Below are 9,489 nucleotides of genomic sequence, written 5' to 3' on the forward strand. Positions count from 1 at the left end.
GAGGGGGGGAGGGATATCCCTCTGAGGGGGCCGGTGGGTGATGTCCACCTCCCTAATGGCCAAATTGCGGGGCGGAGGGGCTGCGTGCTGGACACCAGATCCCTCTGTAGGTGTTGAGGGCATCTAAATTCATAGAATCATGGAATGGTTTGGGTTGGAAGGGACCCCACAGCCCACCCAGTCCCACCCCCCTGCCATGGGCAGGGACACCCTCCACTAGCCCAGGTTGCCCAAAGCCCCATCCAACCTGGCCTTGAACACTGCCAGGGAGCCAGGGGCAGCCACAGCTTCTCTGGGCAACCTGTGCCAGGGCCTCAGCACCCTCACAGGGAAGAATTTCTTCCTAACATCTAATCTAAATCTCCCCTCTTTTATCATAGAATTATAAAATGGTTTAAATTGGGTTTATTCTGCCTTCAAAACCATCCTCCTCTAAACACGAGTGTTTTCCAAAATGCTGGGGTGGGACAGTGGCTCTGAGCGCTCGTTAGCTTGGTGGCATCACTATTTTGGTGGTATCTCTGCATGTCAGGTGGGAAAGATAACATTAAATCTTGTCATCAGAAACACAACCTGCATGCGCAGAGGTGAGGAGCACGGGACAGCAGAGATGCTGTTTCTGGCCAGCTCCAGAAGCAGAGGTCAGAGGAAGCTGGTGGATGTTGGGACCCAGTTACTGCTCCCTCAGGAGTGGCGTGAACTGGGGACAAGAGGCTGAGAAATCCCGCGGGGGGTCACATTGCTGCTGGGGCAATGCCTGGGCTGATAACAGGGGACGCCACGTCCCTGCCTGCCAGGCAGCTGCAGCACCTGGCTGTGAGTGCTGAGTTTGTCAGACCTCAGCTGCAGCCTCTGGCCTTGGATAGAGCCGTGCATGGCCGAAACACCCCCTGCCTTCCCAGGCACAGCCACATCCCCAGGTCTCTACAGGGTGAGCTCCCTTCCTAGCACTCTTCACATACATTGGGTCAGGCTCACGTCTGCAGGTTTGTTTTCCAGCTCTTGGGCCCTCCTCAGAGCACAAATGTCCCAGCTGGCTGCAGGACAGCGGGTGCTTGGTGGAGACGTGCCTCTGCAGCTGCCAGCCCTGGGAATGTCCCATGGACACCCCAGTCATGCTGACCGTCGTGTCTGGCAGGGGTCCCAGGTTACTGTCCCCAGCGTCCCTGTGCACTGCAGAACAGCTCTGGGCTGTGCAAGGGTTTCCCCTACGGAGTCAGGGGATACCGAGGCAGACAGCTTTGCAAAGTCCAGGCACCTGATCTCTGGCCCCATGCGCTGGGCACAGACCTGAGACCTTGGCATGAGCAAGATGACATGGTGTTCGATGGGATCCACTGTCCGGGATCCCGCTGGCCAACATGTGCTGCCTTTTCAGTCCCTAATTCTCGGTGGAGGGATTCCCATGGCCGGCACCCTGCCATGTGGCTGGGCTCAGCCCCAGCTGACAGTGCTTGCGGTGGGAGCCCCGTTAGAGTGTCAGCAGTGCCCTGGCAAGATGTCAGCCGGCTCCGTGGCTTTCCAAGGTTTGCCAAGAGTGAGTGGACGGGGGTGCAGTGCACCAGGGATGCCGGGCTGGGCCTTGGCAGGGGCTGCTGCCTGTCCGTGGCTGTTGCTGTCACCAAGGCTGCGCAGGAAGGTGTGGGCAGAGATGGATGACAGCATGGTGTGGGGCCAGCAGTGGGGACAATGGTCTTTGCAGCCTTGTCATCTGCCTCCAGCGGAATAGATATCTCTTAAAATTGTCTGTCTGTCTTAATTTCCTTGGCCTTTCGCTCCTGCCAGCTGTCAGGGATTTTACTTCCAAAGGAAAGACCCTGCATTTTCTTTGCTCTCTAATCTTCTGGAGCTCTGTACTCATTAATTGCTTCTCAGTCTTAAAATGTGCCTCTGGGACCAGTGATCGCACCAGGTGATGGTGCTGGGAGAACTGGGGCAAGTGCCTGCACCGGGGCCAGCAGCCACATTTCTATCCTGCTGCTTTTTGCCCTGCAGGAAGGTGGGGTTGGAGGATTATTGGGACAGATACTGGTCCAAACCACAGGGTTACTGGGACAAACTGGTCCCGCTTATGCTGATACAAATCCCTAATAAACTGAGTAGTTTTAATACACTGAAGGAGCTGAGCTTCTCTTCTGCCCTGCATCGTCCCTGTCACCGAGTGACAGAGACACCAAGCTCAGCTGGTGGGCAAAGTCCCCGCCAGGTCCTGTCCCCATGCGTCACTGATCCAGCCCCTCCAGCTGCACCCAGGGGATGGGTGCTCCCTTGTGCAGCACGAGGGTGGCATCGCATGGCCAGGCCTTGGCACCTCCAGGGCAGGGGCTGGTCAGGACCCCTCACCCATGGGGCTGGGGCAGGTGCCCAAGCACCGCAGCCAACCCAGCCCTGCCAGGGCTGTGCACCCTCAGCGGGGCAGTTGGTGCCCCTGCCCCACCGTGGGCTCTCCAGAGCCCCATAGCTGCTGGGGGTTTCCCCCTCTCGATATCGGGGCCAGGGGCTGGCTCCCGGTGGGGGTGAGGACCACGTGAACCAGTTCTGCAGCAGTGAGGAGTTATGAAGCTGACCTGGACCACAAGTCTGCAGCGTGGCTGTGGCCAGGAGCAAAGCCATCCGTGGCACACAGCTGGGAACTAGCCACAGGGCTGTGCAGAGGCAAACCTGGCAAGTGCCAGGCCAGCGCAGGAGTGTTGGGGCCAGGGCAGCCCTGAGTGGGGGCACTTGGGCAAGGGGGTCTGTGGGGGAGGCAGGTGGGGACGGTGGTACAACTGCTTCTCCATGTGTGTGTTGAGCCTGCGGCCACTTGCCTGGGCGAGAGCAGTGGGAGCCAGTGGGAGGTAACTGGGAGGGCACTGGTGTGTGACCAGGTGAGTGTGTAAGTCCTGGCAAGGCAGGGAGGAGCCCCCCATCCTATGCTGCCTTCCCAGACAGGGGATGTCTGAGAGCCTGAAGCACCTCTGTGAGGATCCCAGCACTCCCCAGCATCACACCCAGCCACAGGGAAGGGTCACCATCTCTATCACTTTGGGGTCCCATGCAGCCCTGTCAGAGACCCAGCCCCCCAACACCTCCAGAGCAGTGGGACAAAGTGTCCTGTTGGCAGGGGCTTGCTGGGGGGTCTGCCTCCCACACCCCTTGCCTGCCTGCCTGGGCATCGCTTCACCTTTTCATGCTTCCACCAGCACTTCCCGTAGAGGAGCAGCACTGAGCTGGTCAGACCCTGGGGGATGGTGTGGCTGGCGCAGTCCAGATCGACGAGGCCACATCTGGTGACGGTGGGATGTTCTAGATGTGGTTTGGGGATGAGCTCAGGACATCACCTTCTGCAGGGATGCAGGCTGAGCCTCCCTGTGCCTGTGGCTCCAGGTTCTCTGGCAGCTCTTGGAGCCTCAGGCACCCCTGGGCTGCCACACATTTCCTCATATCCTGCCTGGGACTCACCCTGCACCCCTCCTCTGCACCCCCCGCATCCAAACCCCTCCACCCTACACACCCTGCACCCCTCCTTAACAACCCACACCCTTCCCCTGCACCCAGCATCCCCTACACCCCTCCCCTACCCCCCACATACCCAGCACCCCTCCATGGCACCCCTCGCAAATCTCTTACCCCTCTTCATCACCCCCTGTGCACCCTGCACCTCCCGTGCACCCCTGGCCCACCCCTGACCGAGTCCCTGAAGTCCCTCTCTCTGCTACCCCACTGGCCTCCAGATCCCAGCTCCCCACCGTCCCCACCGCCTCCACCTTGGCACAGCATGGAACCTCCTTGCACACAGCCTTGTCCCCAGGACTACTCGTGCCTGTCCCCAGCTGTGGGACACGGTCACTTCCAGCTCCCCCAGCCAGGACATCTCCCTCTCAGGGTGATCCCATGGACCTAGGACCACCCAGGGCTGCAGCCCCCTAAAAGCCATCGGTTCTTACCGTGCTTGTGAGAAGCATCACTTCTTTCCTCCAGACCACCAATCAGGGCTCCTAAGCCCTGATGAGCCTGGAGAAAGTAGTTGATTTAGTCTTTGGAACAAAGGATGTTTTTAACAGCCCAAATCTGCAAGCTTTAGGATCTTACCCCTCCGTGGGGGACCTTCTGGGACTCAATTGCATCAAAAGAGAGTTTGGGGTCCCCCACCACTACATCTCACATGCTGGAGGTTGGGGGTCTCTCTGAGGTTGTTCCTGGTTGTTCCTCAATTAACCCAGCACTGACCCTCGCCGATGTCCAGATCAGCATGTTCTCACTGCCACCACGCTGCCTCTCCTGGGACACCATGCAATGTGGCCCCATGGTGCCCCACAGCAAAGGGACCTTTCTGCCCCAGATGGCAACACCCCCAAATACTGCCTCCAGCACACTCCACAGGGAGAGCCGGGAGGGCGTGCGGGGCTGGGCTGGGTTCTGGGACAGACATCCCTGCACCTGGGTGGGGATGTTCATGGGGTGGCACAGTTATCTGAAGGGCCTGGTATGGGGAGCCCAGGGCACGTGGCATGAAAATCCCTACTCCCCATGATACACATTGTGGTGGTACATGAAACTGCCACCTGCATGGTGGGGAATAACCCACACTGATGTTTGCGCTTCGGAGGGGTCCTGTCCTAAGGGGGACTTAAGCCCTGCTGCTGGGTCAGGTCCCATCTCCTCCCTCCCCCTGGTACTTACGGGAATTTGTGTATTGACTAGGTTGATCAGGGTCTTTTCAGGACCATCACATCCTGCAGGGCTGGAGAGCAAATAAAGACCATGGGACTCCAGTTGATGGCATGCAAAGCCCTCAGCTTTCCCAGTGGGCCTGCATAAAAACCAGCTTCAGAGGTCATTTGGTTGCTCCAGCCCAAGTAGCTTCTGAAGAGGCTTCTGCGCCTGGGGCTTGAGCTCAGGCAGTTCCAATTAGAGGCAAGGCATAATTAGCAATGTCAGGGGTGTCTGGGAGGAACCTGTCAAGGGAATGCTAAGATTTCCATCTCATCATCTTCTAACCAAGACTGGACACCTTTACTAGGAGGAACAGGGTCATCGCCCAATTAATTGGGCCGAATGCAGAGGTAATGGAGGGAGGATCCTCTAGCCAAGAAGAAACAAATTTTCTCATCAGGTTTTTAAAGCATGTGAAACCACATAAGTCATCTCCACTGAGAAGAAGCTTGGTTAATTTTGGCCTCTCTTCTCAGACACGCTCCCAGAATGGGGATTGAAGACAGTCCTGCACCGGTAAAGGTAGATCAAATACAAAGGTATTTCTAATTTCTGTGATTTAGTGATGTTTCTCCAGTCCCCGACGCTGCCCACTTGAAGGTGCTTTACAAACACCAAGGGATGAATTAATTCTCTGACGCCACCTGAAACCCAAAGGAGCAAAGCTCCCGCCGGGGCTGGAGGGGTTCCTGGCACAGTCCCTTGCTCCATTTTTGCCAAACTAGGCTGTACCTCAAGCCCAAATTGGCAGCAGGAGCAGCTGTCAGACATCTCCTGCCTGGGTGCAGAGCTCTGGCACAGCAGCCCCTCTGGTCTCACCTCCTGAAGTCTCCAGCCACATGGCAAGTGTTCCCATGTCCACTGTATTTTTCTACAGCTGGTTGATCACCATTCCAGGTGAAGTAACCCCCCCACCCATGGACCCATGTAGTTCTGCCTTTCTGTGTTTTATGAAGAACTCAAGAACTCACCGAGGTGAAGAGCAAGGAGAGGAGCCCTGAGTGAAAGCTATAGCGAATGAGAAGATTTGCACTGACACTTACCCAGAAATTAAAGTTTTGGTGATTATTTCACCATTACAGTGAAATATGGTGCTGTATTGGGTTTGTGTGGCAAGGTTTTGGTAGCAGAGGGGCTACGGGGGTGGCTTCTGCAAGAAGCTGCCAGAAGCTTCGCCTGTGTCCAACAGAGCCAATGCCAGCCGGCTCCAAGACGGACCCGCTGCTGGCCAAGGCGGGTACCACCATCAGCCAGGGTGGTAATGCCTCTGGGATAACATTTAAGGAAAAAAAAACCAACCTAGCAGGAGCTTTTGCAGCCAGAGAGAGGAGTGAGAAGATGTGAGAAACTCTGCAGACACTCAGGTCAGTGCAGAAGGAGGGGCAGGAGGTGCTCCAGGCACCGGAGCAGAGATCCCCCTGCAGCCTGTGGTGAAGACCATGGTGAAGCAGGCTGTCCCCCTGCAGCCCATGGAGGAAGGATGAGGGGGTGTAGAGATTCCACCTGCAGCCCGTGAAGGACCCCACACTGGAGCAGGTGGAGGCACCTGGAGGAGGCTGTGGCCCGTGGGAAGCCCGCGCTGGAGCAAGCTCCTGGCAGGACCTGTGGACCCGTGAAGAGGGGAGCCCACGCCAGGGCAGGTTTGCTGGCAGGACTTGTGACCCCGTGGGGGACCTACGCTGGAGCAGTTTGCTCCTGAAGGTCTGCACCCTGTGGGAGAGACTCACGTTGGAGAAGTTGGTGAAGGACTGTGTCCCGTGAGAGGGACTCCATGTTGGAGCAGGGGAACGATGAGAGGAGTCCTCCCCCTGGGGAGGAAGGAGCAGCAGAGACACCATGTGAGGAACTGACCACAACCCCCATTCCCCATCCCCCTGTGCCGCTGCAGGGGGAGGAGGGAGAGAAATGGGGGTGAAGTTGGGCCTGGGAAGGAGGGAGGGGTGGGGGGAGGTGTTTTAAGATTTGGTTTTATTTCTCATTACTCTGTTTTGCTTGATAATAAATTAAATGAATTTTCCTCTAAGTTGAGTCTGTTTTACCTGTGACGGTAATTGGTGAGTGATTTCTCCCTGTCCTTATCTCAACCCACAAGTGTTTCGTTACACATTTCTCCCCTGTCTAGTGAATGAGGGGAGTGAGAGAGCGGCTCTGGTGGGCACCTGGCCTCCAGCCTGGGTCAGCCCACCACAGGTGCTTGCAGACATCTTCCCATTTTTCTAGAGGTCTTCGATCCAGCAGGACTGGGAAGCTATAGCAATGGTATGCCACTTCCCGGCGAGCGAGAGAGAATGGCTCTGCACTGGTGAATACAGAAAGCAAGGAGAGATTCAGGGGTAGAGCAGGAACCCCCCACTCCCTCCTCTGCCAGGCTGCTGATGGGTGGACAAGCATCTCTTCTGCCAGGCAGAGCAGTGGTCTACCATAAAAAGCTAACCCGATGCAAGATCCACTTGGCCAAACCCAGGTACTCTGTGACCCTCACTACTAGCCCACTGGCTCCCCCACTAAGGTGTTCAAGCACCCAGACGTGGTGGTGTTGAATGCCAGAAGCCCTGAGGGACTTTAACTTCCAGCAGAACTGGGGTTCTTGGAAAAACAGGCGGGTGGGTTTTGTCTGACCTCTGCTCCCTTGTGGGAGCTTTGTGTCCAAGCAAAGCACCTTCCCCATCCTCCACCATGGGAAAACTCCCTCCAGCAGCATTACCTTCTCTCCATCAAAATATTATTTCACAGGGGTTTTGCCCAGGCCTGAAGCAGCAACAGAGGTGTCAACTCCAGGAGCAAGAAAATGACCTTCATCTTCAGCACACCTGTGAGAGAGATGAGCTCCACTGGCAGCTCAGAGCTTTTATCCCTACGCATGGATCCTCAGGGGCAGCAGAGCAAACCCTCCTTCGTCCTCTATCTGTGTGATGGCCAGTGCCGAGATAACATCGTTAGTTTGGTTTCTCCTCGCCTGCAGCCGAACGGTGTGTTCCTACCGAGGTCTGAGACAGAGCGATCGCCCCAGGTCCCCCTGCCACGGGGGTTCCCCATCCTCTTTCCGTATCTGTCACCTCCAGAGGTCCATACCTGGCCAAATACTAACGTAGCTCCACCTGGCAGGAGCAGTCATGAAATCGCAGGTATCCCTGTCAGTTGGGAGAGCAGATGGGTGGCAGATAGCTCTGGCTCACCCTGCCCTGGGGACCGTAGGTGGGAAGGGATGTGAAATTCCTGTTTTAGTTCCAAAGGAGCTGTTGATTTTGTAGATGTCCTAAAAACTGGGCTCCCCAACTGGCCCTGCCTTGTCCATGTGCTCTGGGAGGACATGCTGCATGCTCACCTGAGCAGGAAAAGACACATTGGGTTCCTACTGGGAAATCCTTGGCTGCATCAGGCACGGGGGTGTTTCCAATCACAGGAAACCAGTTCCCTTAATTTCTGCTATGTAGGAGTCTTACAGAGTCTTTCTTGTCAAGAAATCCCAACCCAGCATTCGGCCAAGGTCCAAGGAGGACGTGTTTCCCTGTGTCTGTAGGCGTATCTTCTTGCACACACTGAGCAGTGGTCACAGCATCCTTTCACACCCCTTTATTTATGATCACGGGGTAACACCCTCCCAGCTCTGTGTGCCGCTGAGAGCCCCTGCACCCTTCCTGAAGGCACGTCATGAATCAGATTCATCTGCTCTCCCACCCACTCTCCTGCCTTATCACCACCATTTTGCATGTGGAAGCAGCTCTCTGTTCCCAGGATTAACTTTGATTCCTGAAACTACAAAGATCAATCCCCTGACAATGGTTTTCCTTCTTATACATACTTTATTGCATTAAGGGAAAGACATCCGGCTCTGTAGTGTCTGCAAGTCCAGCCCAGACAAGATTATCCACCACTTAACAGGAGATGCAAACAGCCAAGCATCACTGCTGTGCTTTGCACAGTGTTTCACCTCAGAAAGGGCTCTGCTTAGCAATAAAAGCTCTTTCCAGAAAGCCTGACAAAGCCCTAGTGTAGATAAATGATTAAAAAAATAAGGCTGACTGAGGGCACCATCACATCAGAGGCAGTGTGTGAACAGCCTGTACAGCTTCTCTGCCTGAGCAATACCTATTTCTTAGGAAAAAAGTTCCCAGCATTACTTATTGGGAGAATTCCCATGGGCGAGCAATTAGCAATTTTACAAAATCCCCTCCTAAAGTGGACAAGAGCAACTCCTCTCCTGGGCTGCAACTGGAGTGTGGTCTAAAGATCCCACAAAACGTGGCAGGTTGGACCCTGCCTTGCTGAACAGTTGCTGCCCTGCATGGGAGCAAATTGTGTTGACACCATTAGTGAAGACACAGAGAGATCTCCTGCCTCCCCTCTCCATCACAGACTGTGGGAGCAGATCTTACCCCTCTCCAAAAAAAAAAAGACATTGTTAAAAGTTACAGATAAAGCAATTCAGGTCTCTATCTTTCTGCCACCAGTCTGAGAGGGTGAAGAACTCTGCAGTGCTCCACACCAGAAGGATGGAACCCAGCTCCTGGGATGGGGTCAGACCCAGCTCACCCGCCCGGGGTCGTACCTGCATGAGATGGGCTTTCCGAAGCTGGCAGTGCGAGTTCAAGCCAGCTGTGCCAGGGGCTTTCAGACACAAAGGGAAACGATGCTGTGAAGGAGGTACCCAGCCCCTGGGTCTCTGCCGGGCAGTAACAGGTCTGAGCATTGGATGCGTTGGTGAGGGAGAGCGAGGAGCCATCGGCTGTGGCCCCCCCCCCAGCACCATGCAGCACCGCCTGACAAGGGGCCCCAGGCCCCTCCTGTGTTGGG

Source organism: Grus americana, chromosome 20, assembly GCF_028858705.1.
Source record: "Grus americana isolate bGruAme1 chromosome 20, bGruAme1.mat, whole genome shotgun sequence".
Classification (NCBI taxonomy): Eukaryota; Metazoa; Chordata; class Aves; order Gruiformes; family Gruidae; genus Grus; species Grus americana.